General features: G+C 43.6%; 1 protein-coding gene across 2 annotated transcripts in view; it reads left to right on the top strand.

The window, feature by feature from the left end:
* Positions 1 to 2,624: 2,624 nt before the first annotated feature.
* Positions 2,625 to 15,046, top strand: part of ptpn4a (protein tyrosine phosphatase non-receptor type 4a) — a 57,353-nt gene continuing 44,931 nt past the window's right edge. The window contains exon 1 of one of the 2 annotated variants that reach the window (XM_053439749.1): positions 2,625 to 3,067. The gene's annotated coding sequence lies outside the window, so the exon portion shown is untranslated. The remainder of the gene's footprint in view (positions 3,068 to 15,046) is intronic. The other variant, XM_053439750.1, reaches the window with a different exon arrangement.

Here is a 15,046-nt window from a genome sequence, read left to right as displayed (position 1 = left end):
CTTCTGTGTATTTTCTGTTATATTTTAATGAATCCAGAATCCTGTTTGGAATGATCAGTGTAGAAAAACAGTTTAAATAGGAGGTTCCTCCAAATGTATTCATCAAAACCTGAATCCCCTGAAATGTGCTCCCCCATCAGTTGGTAGTTACTCTACTAAGGAATACACATGCAGCACTGGAAGCTTTCTGTTGCACACCATGGGCCCACATTTGCTCGTGGTGTTACAGCATCTGAATCATCCTCGTGTACAGTATCACTCAATGAAAGGCCAGAAAAAACCACTAGGGAGCAAAACATGTCGAGTGTCTGGGGAATGGACGAGCACTTAAAAAAGCACTGTAAAGTTGGGGTATGGCAGAAATGTGGAGCTTTATCAAAGCAGAGAATCCTCTCACAAAGGAGCAGCTGTTTCTACTGTTGAAAGAAGCCTCGATAATCACAATATGGAGCTGGGTAATGTAGCGTGTTCCCAGTACGCCTGTATAAAAGCTCCAGCTTTCGTTTGTCATTATATAAATAGATAATCTAACATCACAGTCATCAAGACCACTGTTCTTTCAGCTCAGGCCTCGAATAACCTCTTCTGAGAGAAACACTGTGTACCCACGCATCATTTGCATGACCCCAACTAATTTGTTTGGTGATAATAATCTTAATATGCAGCTTATTGTGACGCAGAGCTCCTCATATACTGCAGCCCCCGAGTTCCCTTAGGTCATCCGTCTGCGTATTAACAAGGTTCAGATATGGTGTTTTAATTACATTTCTAATCTTGTACCCGGTGGATTGAACTATATATAGAGGCCTGTAATTAATAGTGTCGCAGGCAGACATACATTGACAATTTTTACATCATTGTCCTCAGGGACACTGATTAGCAAATCTGGATCTAAAAAGTATGCAGACAGCAGAACTTGTGGAGTTACTCGACTGTTTACATGTGTGCCTTTGAGCAAGATACTGGATTTGTTCTAAATCCATGCTTATGCAGCAGATTGGGAACTTTCTGCAACCTTCATTGAGAACGTTTTGTTTTTTTCCCCCTCGATGAACTAATTATTCTCATTGTTTCAAATCAATCCACTGATCATAACATGCTGGGGAGAAAGTTGGAAATGAAAAGTTGGGAGAAAGATGGAACGTTCCTGTGAAGAATAAGAAAAAGAAATCAGAGTGTTGGCTGGATTTTGAGTTTTACTTCATCATTTCCACGACTACAAAGTGGCTTTTGAGATGTGCATATGAACAACACTGGGCTTATTGTCCCGCTCTCGCCGCTCCGCTTCATCTGCTTACTTCATTGTTTGCCCCTCCGACTCAACTGCACAATGGACCATTGTTTGTTGTCGTGCAGGCTGTTTCTTTCAGGAGCCACTAGAGGTCAGTACAGCCCACATTACTGCTTCCACAATTTGCTACCATGTTTATTTTACAGTGTCCATGAATGACAGATCCATTCAATGTGAATGGGTCGAGTTGGACTGGAAGTGAAAGGAAATCAATTATTAATTCAGAAATTCTGCCATTTATACAGACATATATTTCTTAATGAAATTCAAGTTAAAAATACAAATATTGTCTCTCCCTCTCTCTCTCTCTCTCTCTCTCTCTCTCTCTCTCTCTCTCTCTCTCTCTCTCTCTCTGTGTGTGTATTTGTTTTTGTTGATTAATTTAGCATGACTTAATTCCTGAGCTCCTCCTTAAGATTGGGGGGTATGAACTGTTGGTGGGTTAAGGTTAGGGTTAGGCATGGACTGGTCATATCTAATGTTAAGGGCTGATGTATTGGTTTAGGGTTAGGGATTTAGTTGTGAAGTTTGAGATTTGTGCAATAATGATAATTACAATACTTAAATAGCCCTTTTCAAAACACAGTGACAAGATGTTTTACAGGGGAAAGGTTAGGGAGGCCGGTGAGTGTCCTCACTGAGATGGAAGTCCACGGCTGTGTGTGTGTTTGTGTGTGTGTGTGTGTGTGTGTAAGTGTGTGTGTGTCATGAGTAGTAGACAGCTGCAAATGTCCTACAGCTCTTGTGGCCAAATTAATTCAACCTTTATTTTATTAGTGTATTATCATTGAGTAATGGTTTGGCCCCATTCAGAAAACTGGAGCGTATAAATACATGTGAATTATTTGGCAGGATTTCCCAAACAAATATCACAACACAAGCACCACACATACATTTGTGCAATATATTAAAATTGTATGTCTTTATATACAGTCTATGGTTTATGTGCATTAATGCCACAGGTGAAAACAAGTTAAAACACAGCTTCAAACGCGGTGTGTTTAGTTCTTTCAGGGATCGCCTGTGTGTGTCCGTGTGCGTGTGAATATTAGGATTAATGGATCGCATCCCGCAGCGGGTCTCTCTCTCTCTCTCTCGTGGGTGCGCTCAAAAGCAAACAACGCGCCTCCCGCTCGCTGGCCCCGCCCCTGTGCGCCGGGCTCGACGCCATGACGTCGCCCGCCGCTCGGAGCTGCGGTGCAGGCAGGAGCAGCTGCAGAGGAGCAGGGACCGCGGACAACAACGGACACACTCCCGCTCGAGTCTCCGGCTTCCACCGCTCGCCTCGCCGCTGATCTGACGTCCCCCCGTCCCCCCCCACTAGCCAAAAAAATCTACGCTTGTGATATTTATAATCCCCCCCCCACCCCCCTGGAGATTGCATATTTTTTCCCCCTGTTTTGATCACGCATGCGTGGGATTATATATTTCGCACCGCGTCGACCTGAAATGACTGCCGCTGGTCGCCGCGTCTAGCCAATGGTTACTGCGGGGGCTCCTCGCTTGTGGATTACCCGTCGTCGCCGAGCCAGTCGCATGGTCGAGCCCGGAGGAGGCCCCGCTCTGCTGGGTGGATGTGTGTGAGGCACCGCCGGACCGCGAGTGCTGGTGAAGACGGTGATAGTGGTGATGATGCTCGGGCTTCGTCGGCAGTGGGCGAACTGATCTTGGATGTTCGGGCCACATCGCCCCCGACACACACACACTCACCATTTCCTCACACGGAGAAACATTGAATTGCTTAAAAACTGGACGCCCCTGGAGCAGTTTATGACGGTAAGAGAGATGGAGGGAGAGGGGGTGGAGAGGGAGAGAGGGGGAGCCCGCAGGCCACCAGCTCCACACCGCCAACTGACGTTAGCTCGCTAGCTAGCTTAGCGCTGTCACTTTTAACCCAAGTTGCTGGCCGCACGGGGCTACAACATTGGCTAACATTGCGAAACAGCAACGACACAACGTTGCTGCGAAGGGGGGGGGGGGGCTTGTGTTGCAATTGCACTCGTGCCTATTTAAGTGAGCCCCCCCCCCCCCACACCCAGCAACAAGACACACACATTAACACACATTTCCCCTCAATAGCCTGTGCTTTGCTTGTTGTAGCCTGCTTGTGGTTAGCTAGCCGCTGCTTAGCCCATTCAATATCTCCCTGCTGACTTTAAACATCCAGTGTGTGCAGTGTCGGGGGTTTTGCGTGTTATTCTTTTTTTTTAACCACGTTTATTGAATCAGCTAAACTTCCCCGTGTTAAGCGTCCCCACGTAATTCAGTTAACCAGCCCCCCCACCCCCCTGTTAATGGCTCATTCATTGTACAGTGCACAAGGAGCCCTTTAATGACAGGGGGTCCGAGTTGGCGTTGACTGGAGCCAGTGCGGCTGCTGTGGCTTTAAATGTGACATCGCTGTTATCACACGCAACAGCCATTGTTTGATTTGTGATCATTTTTTTGCGGTGACAGCTGATGCGGGGTAGAGATTCTGCCCCATGGTGTCTATCAACGTAAACAGATAAAACCCGCAAACACATAGGATCCGTCAGAGGGAACGTGTGCGGTCATGGAAGCAGATGCGTTCACGTACGTGTCATATTCCAGAAAAACGCGTCACGCAAGAAGAAGCCGAGGGCCCCGCGATGGATAAGCTGCTTATTCCGCCCGTGCACGGATGATACTTCATTGTTGTCGCACGGGGGGATGACAGCGTGAACTCCCGTGTGCGGGGTGAGCAGCACCGCACGGCTCAGTTTAATGGATGTGAGGGTTTTATTTTATTTGCTGTGATGAGGCGTCCTCTTCTTTTCCTCTCTCTCTCTTGAGATGACGTAACCCTCCACCATCCGTGCCACATCTTTTTTGGGTCGCAGTCGGTTCCTCCGCTGCTTGCCAGTCTGCAGCCGGTGCTGAGATCATACGGTCGGGTCTCGGTACTCCCATCGCTCCCATCGCTGGTCCTGCTTTAAAACTGCAGAACCACTTTAGAGACATATCCACTGATTGCTCCTGAACTGGATCTCAGATACAAGGGAGGGGGGGGGGGGGGGGGCAGCCAGTGAATGCAATCCTCTAGCTCTCTTCAGTTTTCCCCCAAAACGCTGTGTGACCCCAGGGATTTGTGCAGGCAGACCCCCCCCACCCCCCATACCCGTCCCCTGACGCCCTCAACCCACCGACATACTGGGAATATCCTGTGTAATTTTACTGACTCTTTATTTGTAAAGTGAGACAGTGCGAATTGTTTTGACAAGCGTGTTTCTACGCTCTCCACGTCTGCAGGAATCCATATGAACACTTAATTTAACAGACACCCAACCCCCCCCCCCCCCCCCCATCCCAAAATGACTTTGACCTTATGTTAGTGGCTCTTCTTGACCTGGATACATCTAGGATGGGGGGAGGGGTGGGTGGAGTGGGGTGATGGTAGCTGAGGCTGAACTACTTATCTTGGGAATTAGGCCTGCCATGTAGCACATTTTTAATATGGGACACCACTAAAGCTGCTGCATTAAGGATTATTCTGCATGAGATTACACTACTGGAAAAGTGTGACTGGCTTTTCAGCTTCAGTCCTTAGACATGTGAAGGGCTTAATACTTTGTGAAGGTCACTGATGCCACTTTTTGTTATCAAATGCTGTTATCGTCAAAATGCTGTTTATTATATTTAGTGGTGCAATTACTTACAGTGAGAAACACCCTGAGGATTTAAGTGAACTCCACATTATTGTCATCCCTTAATTATATGTTTTCGGCTACATCTTTTTACCTGATCCACCTGTTTTCTCATTCCACACACTAAGTGATAATTATTCTTTGAAGGATGAAATACATCATTCCTGCCTGGGCAAAACTGTTTCTACAGACAGAAACGCTCTGAATGTCTGCAACCAGAGCTTCTCCATAACACTGAGAGCAGAGTCGGGTTCTCTGATGCAACAATCTTTAATGAGTACATTTACAATAATCTAATTATTGGTCTTATTCTTATTCTATGAGTTGCTAATAGAACATTCCATTGATATTCCTGTTTACATGTAACAGAGCATAGTTTGATTATGACTCACATGAACATTATTCCACTATGTTATACGCCCGTCGTTCCCGCCAGAATTTAAAGAGTCTAATTCAACTAAGGTTGGAATACTCTACGTCGACATGAAGATAATCAGACGATTGCTGCTTACATAAGTGTCTTATTCACACTACTGTCTCAATCATGTTAATATCAGAATATCGGTTACCACGATAATGTTTCTAATGACAAACAGTGGAACTCATCTGTTAGCTGAAACACATAGTGAGATTAAAGGCTGTGCTCTCGGTACCTAGACACGCAAGTGAGGCTGAGCCTTTTGATGAATCTGACCTTTTCTCTCCAGAGGCATATTATAAATCCTTACATGATGTGCTGAGCAAAATCCTGGATTGAACTAAATTTCTTTGCTTGTTGTGCTGTCCAGTACTGAAGAAGTGGACTCAGCTGGTGAAGATTAAATTGCCTGTGGCAATGGCCCCTCTTCACTTGGGCTGTGCACCTGAACCAGCCCTCCCCATGGTTAACGACAGAAGAGTGTGTGTGTGTGTGTTTGAGACGGAGGTAGAGAGGGCAGAGGGGAAGAAGCGAGGGGAAGGTTGGGACAGGGGGGGATGGGGGAAGAAGATGGAGGGGGGGCACAGGTAATTGGAATTAACTTCCCCAGCTGGCAGAAGGCTGGGGTAGCCCATGGGAGCAAGCTAGTAGTCAGGGAGTATCATTAGATCCCGAGGCCAATTGGGAGTCAATTTCAACTGTGGATATGAAGCAGGGGCAAACTGTTTGTGACCCCTATCTCATTTCCAACCATTCAACCTCAGGATTGTATTGTGTTTTTTAATAACTGTAATACAAAAAAACTATTCTGTCTCAGGGCATAACCTGCAGGCCTGTAATACATGCAGCAAGAGCACTGCTGCACAATGTTGCCTGAAGCAAGACTCTGCGATGACAACCAGGCCAAACATACTGTCGTTGGATTAGATTTTGCCGGTCAGATTTTCATCCCTAACTTGATGATATTCTGTTGTATCAGTTAAAGATGAAGGATAAGTATATATATATATATATATTGAATAATTCTGTTTTACTGCCATCCCCAAACCCTCAGGGCTTTGGTGGATGGCTGCTAGAATCTGACTGATCCATTTCATCCTCGAAGGATTTTCTTTCTTTTTTCTCAACATTTACACAATTTCCCCACATAATAATTAATGGATATTGATCATGCACATTTAAGGAACTGATTTCAATGTTGGAAGGTGAGTTCAAGGGGACTGATGGGCCTTAGTGGTGGTATGTGTTCTACTGAGTACCATTCTAGTTGAGAATAGAAGCGAGGAGACGCAGCCAATTCATGTCCACTTTGGCGTCCTGAGACCTCTCGCTAGCGATGACTCATTGTAACTCCAAGGGGTTGACGAGTGCCAGTCGAGAAGATGCAAAGAGATGACAGCCATCTGCTTAAACATCATAAACTGGGCCACATAGCAACGTGGTCAAAGGTCAACCATTGTTCTCATCAGTTTGAGAGGCTGAGAGATGTGTATACACTGTGGGATGGGCTCAGAGTACAGAATGTTAGGGAATCAGTGGAACACTGTATGCCTAAAGATCATGTTTATTAGGTCTTGTGCAAAATAAGTGGATATGGGCAATATAATTATATAGGGCAATATATTAATATATAAATGAGAGGTTTTAGCTGCTGGCTGATCTTCTGTCCTTCCAACAAATGTTCCTTTCTTGTCAGTTCCTCACTCACCTATTCCTTTTCTTGACTGAAACCCTATTTCTGGGGGTCTCAACATTCGCTTCCACTTAACATGGTGCTCAGTAGGGCTGACCACTCAGTGTTTGTGAGTCTGTAAGTGTACTGCTAGTTGGGTGCGGCGGGCAAGATCAGAATTTGAAGATGGTAGCATTTGCGAATCTAATATTAGTTGGCTTATCGTTGCCAGAAGTGTTATAGAAAAAGAAATCCAAGTAGTACTAGATAACTATCCCTCCTGCCAATTACAGTGTGTGACTGTCGATCTTATTCTGCAGAGTGGTTAATTTTATCCCCAGTTGAGTGTTAATAACATCCTCCTGTTTAACCAAGAGAACCAGCTGTCGGCCCATTTCATTCTAACCCAATGGAAAGCTCCCAGTACTGTCTGCAGTCAGGAAGCATTGTAAGCTTACTCATTGAAGGGATCGGTTAGTTCGGACTTACAGCGGGAAGACGGCGACCGTTTATTTCTTGAATGTAATGCATCCTGCCAACTGCTGCATTCAGAAATATTCCTAATGTGGCTCAGGCCAACGCAATTATGATTTAGCATAACATTGCACAGGCTAACATAGCACTCGCAGATCACCATGATTGTCCTGAGCCACAATTCTTTCTGGCAGCAGTTAAGTAAACATCCATTCACATGAATATCCTGCAAGGTAGCTCCCAGGAAGGCAGCTAGTTAGTGTTGTGTTGCTGGGGTGGATATGACACATAGGTCCTCAGCAAAAATCATCTTGCAAGTCCCAAACACAGCTGTGTTTACCCTGCACAAGGCACCGCAGCTACCGAATGCCAGGACTAAGGTGCCTCCACAGATTCAGCCTTCCAAAATAGAAAGCAAGTAATGGCATATTTAATAGTGACACATTCAGACGGCTACAAAAGGAACTCATATCAAATATGGATGCATCTGTCAGGCCAGTAGCACAGTCGTCTCAGTATAATTCAGAAAGTAGTGGAGAAGACTTGCATGTTGTTATTTGCTGCCTGTGAACACTGGGACATAAATAACAGTGGCCTTGTGAATAGCGTGTAAATGGTTGGGGGTAGATTCACTTCTGTCCTATTTTACTTTGGAATGAAGTGTTTATTCATAGTCGCACAGTCGTAGTATTGTTCCGTCTTGTTCCAAGATTTTATTTTGGATGTAATATTGTCAGATCAGGGTCACATTCTCTCTTTCTCTCCCTCTCTCATTCAAAAAATACACAACAGAGAGAATTGTGATTCTACATGCATGCACACCATCAGAGTCGTATCTGAATATTCTTGACTTTAATAATCATACCTCGGTCTCAGAGTGTAACAGAAAGCACTCTGTAGTCTGATACAGCATGTGCAGAAAGAAAACTCTTTATTACCTCTGCCAGGGAGCTTGTGTTTTTGTTTGTTTGTTACTTAGAAGGATTAAACAAAACCTCTCTTCTGATGTCCATGAACGTTTATGGAGGGGGTTGGGGCCCGATGCAAGCAAGGACCTGTTCAGTTTGGATCTGGAACAGGGGTCGGATACAGCAGCACCTTTTCATTAATTCATGAATCTTGAACAAAATCAAGCATTCTTAAGGGAATGATATTTGATCCGGATAAAAATCCAGAACATAGTGAATTTATATTTGGTTTCATAAGGGATGAGTTGAGGCTTGGTGGAGGTAGTCACTCCACTGAGTGACCTTCTAGTTAAGCTTGTTTTTGTCATTGGTGATTTAACAAATGACTTGGTTAGTACCTTCTCAATCGTTGCCTGTATGGTACAGTTTGTACAGTATATCCCATTTTAATTTAGTCTGGTAGATCCACATAGTTGTTAATGGTTGAGACGGGTCTCTGTCCCGACCCACCAGACCATCTCACATTGGGAACAATTCTTTTCCTGTCCCACTGGGATCGGTAAAATGGAGTTAGCTCTCAGATAACCATCCAGTGAAGACCAAATAATTGAGGGGTTTGGGAAATCAAGGGGGATGTCATGCAACATTAAATAAATTATGAAATTCATTATGTTTTAGGAGATTATAGAAAAATGTGCTGTTATTGCTACTTTATTCCTGGCAAATAATCACAGGAAGTATAAAATAAACGTCATTTAAAAGATAACCCCACACAACACTTCTTTACTCCACTGGGCCATGGCAATGCAAGGAGTGGCTCTAGATATCTGTTGTAATTAATCATGCAGTGTCGTCCTTATAATGAGTGTTTACTAACCCAAATCAGAAAAATGCAGGGCAGGATTATACCACCATGCCAGGAGATAAAGCTAGATTATGGTTTATGAGCTGTGAGATGGACCGAGCTAGCCGTGCAGGGGTTGGATTAATAGAGTCGAACATAAAGCGATTAAGGGATTAAAATAATCATTCATCACCAACAGGTATGAGATGGATAGGTGTAGTGGTGGTCATTAGATAAATCAGGGTATGGTAAATTGAGGAAAAGGCCATTGGACAGGTGAAAGGAATGGTTAATCAGTTGATCGTAGACAACAACAAATTAGACCTGTATGCAAGTTTTTCCTCATTTAATAGTTTGACAATTATCATTGTTTCTGAAAAGAAGAACCTGCACACATTACTTGTTTCTTGTATATTTTTGAAAACATGCCACTTGTTGAAATGTCTTTACTGTGTCATCTTGTGTCCATTGTAGCCGCTCAGCTCCACTCATTCCTTTCCCTCAACATGTCCGCTCCCTCACTTCTGACTTTCTCCTCAGCATATCCACCCGGATCTCTAGCCTGCAGGGGTTGGTCTCAAGAGCCAGTTTTAACCAGTTTAATGCTGGGTAATGATAAGAACTGAAATACTGACAAGCTCCTGGTCAGTTGATGCTGCTATTGATCATCATCATCATCATTTTGTGGTTTGACCATGGGCATTTTTGGTTTGCCCTCTGTTATTTCCATGGTTTAAATGGATAAATAAATATAACTTTTAAACATTTGTTTCATCTGTCTGCTAATAAATGTTAGCAAGCAGCTCAGACAGTCATATAAAGTTGTGTGTTTGAATCTGGGCACAATTCAAACCTAAACATGCATCTCAAATGTAGTTGGAACTTGGCCTCTGCAAGTTTTGATGGGAATTAGTGCAACAATCTTGGTCTTCAGACTGCGAGTTGAAACAGTGCGATAAAGATGATGAAGTCAGTCCTTCCTCACCACCACATCCACGTCATCATATTATTTAAGCATGTTTCATGTGAAAGAGGACTCCTCTCCTCTCCTGGGCAGCCCCACCCCCACCTTTACACTCCTCAGGTATGTGAGTACAGCTGGCTCCTGACTCTTTACTCTAGAGTTATGCTTGAGTGCGTGTTCTGGCTTGTCCTTCCCTTCACCATCAGCCTTCCCATTTTCTCCCAAAGTGTGTATACTCTGCAGCACTCGCACTCCTCTGCACTTTTAGACATACCCACACAGTTTCCTAAAGGTGCCTTGTGCCCATTTTAATCTGTTGCTTGTGCAACCTGAGCTTAGCGTGCACGCACATGCGCGTGTGTGTGGCTTCAGATCCTCAGGTCTGCCTTTTCAAACAGCTGCTTAAAGAGCCATGAATATCTCAGAGGGTCAAAGGACACAGTTGCTTAAGAACAGTGGGTCAGAGCCAAAAATGGATGAGGTTCCTTATTCTGCTGTGTCCCCATTTGAATTAGCAACGTTTCACATATTTATTTTATACTGCCTAGCAGTGCCTATATTCATATTCGGAGCTGGTATCATTACAGGCGATAAAAAACCTTTCTAACTTTAGGTTTTCAGCTGTTTTACAAACACTGTGACAGTAAGAGTTACAGTTTGGTTACTTTATTATGAAAATTGTGCATCTATTTCCATGATTCTAATCCTTAAATGTCCTGCCCCCCTTTTCAAACATGCAGTGTTTTTATGAATTGACGGGGTTATTTCCAGGAGATCAACTAGTTTAATCTGCTGCTTGTTTTGCTGTGAGATCTGGAGGAAGCGCAAAGGGACTGCACATCCAACTGCAACATGAACAGACTGAGCAGTCTCAAAACACAGGGCATCAGGGCTTCCTCCACTGGCTTGTTCTCCTTTCTTCTCTCCTTCGTTTCATATCCTTACTGCAAGTGAATTCAAACTTTAGCCTCTGCACGATTCCCTCTCTTTTTTGTCAACAGATGGCGGCTGGATTTAGACGTGTGAGCATGTCATCAGCGTACATGTGAGATGAGTAGCGAAGAGAGCAGCGGGGGACAGGATCAACGACATGCGTAGTGATATCTGGTGACAAAGGCTGACAGGCTTGCTTTTTAGGAGGGTGTGTCCACCCACGTGATCTTTGATCTGTACAGTAACCAAACAAACTCTTTTGACATCTGAATCTTACATCATGACTATCGCTAACCTAAAAGCAACATTTAGTTTTTGTTTCAATCTGCACCAAATTGCACACCCTTCCCTAGTCATGCCTAATTTTTTAGTTCCATGAATTCTTATCATAGAACTCAAAGAACATGTTGAAGAACACAGCAGCTCACAATGACAAAGAAAGTGAAACTACATTCCTGGATCCAGCCTCTGATCTGGATCCGCACCAAAACTTCCATTGATCCATACAACACCCTTCCACCAGATTTCATGGTATAATCTGTACAGTAGTTTGTTTTTGTGTAATCCTTCTTACCATCAGGCAGATAGAAGCAGACAGTCATTTCTCAAAAACAGTTTTGTGATATTAATAAATAGATTTTTCAATATCCATATCGGAAAATGTATGTTTGTATAAAACATTGCAAAATAGCATGAAATAGTTGTGTTTTTCAGCAGACATACAGGAAATAACAAAAGGATTTAAAATCGAAACTGAAGAGCATCAATTGGTTAAAGGACAGCCAACAGCTGTAATATCTTTTTAGTAGAGTCATTTGTTAACTAGTGAGCACGTGAGCTTGTTAAAATGTACCTTTCCATTGTGCGATCAATTTATTGCACTATCAGCTATACAACTATTGATCTGGTGTAGTGTGTGTCTGCTGACAATGTATGTACCGTATCAGCTTGTTTTTTTCTGTGGGTATTTGTGTAGATGTTTCTATGTGTCTGATAGCCTTTGGTTTGCAGCCATTCTCAGTTGGAGAAACAAATTGCAGTGTATGTGATTTTGCACTGTCAGGTCCTGTGTATGTATGTGTGTGTGTGTGTGTGTGTGTGTGCGTGTGGAGGGGGGGGTTAAAGAGAGTATTTGTGTGTGCAGAAAGAAAGTGACCAAAATGGACAGTCATACCCGCAGAGAATCTATGTGTTTGTGTGTCAGATGAGAAGGAGAGCACCGAGAGAACATGAGAACAAGATTGAGTGTGTGTGTGTGTCTGTGTGTGTGTCTGTGTGTGTTGGAGGAATAGGCAGCCTCGCTCCTTTTTTCTGGGGCAGGCTATCAGGCAGGGAGGCAGGAGGGAAGGGATAATAACAGAAGCTGTTACATTCTTGTGGTTTCTCTGATTTCAGCATGAGGCTGGGGGGAGGCTGGCTCCGGCTGACTCACGGCTGCTCTGCATGCTCTGTCTCTGTCAGCCTCTGAGCCGGCATGGACGCTGCTAGCACAAGGACAATACTTGACATTTCTCAGACCCTTTAAACCAAGACACATTAATTACAAGCCCATGAATCCCTGCATGTTTTAGCACCTCTTGCTAAAGCATCAACCTGGCAACTGATTAACACTGGACGAGCTGCCACCGTGAGCTGCAGCAATGATTTCAGTTCGGAGTTTGTCACGTGAGAGTTGTCACTTATCCTGCTGTGTGTCGGCTTGTGTTTCAACACTGTTGCAGTTTATAGATTTCTAGAGGAGCTGATAAACTGCTATAGCTACATGAATGCAACAAAGCACTCACACACTCATCATCATTGATCAACTCCAGCAACAACATGCCCTGTTGAAAGACCTGGCTGTGTATATTGGTGGCAATCGAATGGGATACTGTTGTGTTTATGTGAGGGCTGGGCAATAAAACGATATCAATAATCATCATGATCAAGTTTTCATCAATAGCAATACAACAAAATATAATAATATATATGTCAATACATGGCTTATACATTGTCCACAGTAAATGTATTAGATGTTTGTAAAGTGTTTGTCATTCTTTGCTCAAAGAGTTTAAAACCACCACTTCAGCCAGGAGCTAAAATCAGTTCTTATATATAAAGAAATGAAAATGTGACATTATCGTGAAGTGAAAAGTTGTATCTTGATATTTCGCCCAGTCCTATGTTCAGTGGAAAGAAGGTGATGAAATGGAAGCGTAGAGGGATTTTCCAGGAAGTAACAAAATGAAGAAATCTGGTGTTGAACTAGATTAAGTATGTAAACTGCAAAAAAAATGGTTCAGTGACTTCTGGACACAGATGAATAAATACAAAGATAGATAAAAAAAATAACATTAAAATCAAAATGTACAACATTATAACAATTATAACGAATGTTTTATACCCAAATCAGTATATGTTTTTCTTGACCAAAGTGGGTCTCGTTCCATATTCTGGGTTTGCACTAATCTTCTTTTGTAAAATCAGATTAATGTCGAGCTGGCATACCCTTTGTCTAACCTGCAGAGGAAATGCCATCTGCCAAGTTATTACAACCACAAATGCATAACCTGCACTGATGCAATCATGAAAAAAAGCCACAGTGCAAATTTCAACTCTCACAGCAAAACATGAAACCTGATCACATGACGGCAATGCAGAATTGCTCGATGTTTGATCAAATGTTTAAACGTGCAAATAAAGAGGTTAACATTGCTCCAGCTGATCACATGCCAGTTCTTCAGAAAATAGATTTAGTTAGTTTGGTAAGCTGCTTTATTGTGACGCACTATTCTGTATGAAAGCTGTGGCCGTGCTGTCAGAAGACCAAACGTCACACACTCAAAAAGCCTGACACCGGGAGATTCACTATTGGCTGTTTGAGCTACAAACACAGGTATTTGGCACAAAGCACTCTGCCGCCTTTTTCATTTGGATCAGTTCAGCTGCATATTTCTGCCCTCACTCGTCGGGACATGTGAAATAATGGACAAATTGCGGTCTCAGTATTTTTGCGCTAGGAGCTAACCCTTTTTTTCCTCTGGTGTGGAAACGTTGTACAAAGTATGAGGCGACTGTCAGGTGGGCCCACGCCTTCCTGTTTTGGCTCTGTTTACCAACCACAATGTGTTCCACACACCTCGATCTCTTCATCCTCATCTCGTCTTGCAAACCTGTGGTACAGAGAGATCCCCTAACACCTCACCCACACGCACGCTCACGTTATACGAGCCATGCAATACATCAGCCGACTGTTTAATCATCAGCTCCAGTGTTCAAGCGTCTCTTGCTTCTTGAGTCACCTGTGTTGCTGCAGGGGCTTCAGGCTGTTAACCTTTGTAACTAAACAGTTCTCAGTTGACCATAATCCTCCCTACAGACAGGTTTGTGTCTGTGTATATTGTTTCCTATCTAGATATTGTATAGGTCTTCTATCTTGAGCATTCTTGGTACTGCTACCCACATCCCCTGTTTGTCGTCATTGTTCCCTCGCAATGTTTTTGCCCTCCTCCCAATCATACCAGCGAACAACATGTGGTTTTTGTGAGCCAATAACAAGTAAAGGTCTGAACGGACTCCGATCCGATAGCGATCCGATCACGCCGGACCCAATTTCAGCGTTTATTTGAAATGCTATGGACACAAACCTGGAAGTACACACATATTTCATGATGGACAAAGAGGTGCGATACATGAAGAAGATGCCAACAAAGATTTTGAAGACCGTGTTGTTGAGTAGACAACACAAGTGCTTCCTGCAGTGGAATTTGTATGACCTATCCTGCGTTCGTCATGCTCTACCAGGGGCCACCCCTCACCTGAATGTTGTGTAAATGTTCCTGTTGTTATGAACCTGTAGAATCCCGTCTACTGCTGCGTTCTTCATATATGAAAAAGC

Source organism: Pleuronectes platessa, chromosome 14 (assembly GCF_947347685.1).
Source record: "Pleuronectes platessa chromosome 14, fPlePla1.1, whole genome shotgun sequence".
In the NCBI taxonomy this organism is placed as follows: Eukaryota; Metazoa; Chordata; class Actinopteri; order Pleuronectiformes; family Pleuronectidae; genus Pleuronectes; species Pleuronectes platessa.
This window is presented reverse-complemented; position numbering and strand designations above follow the sequence as displayed.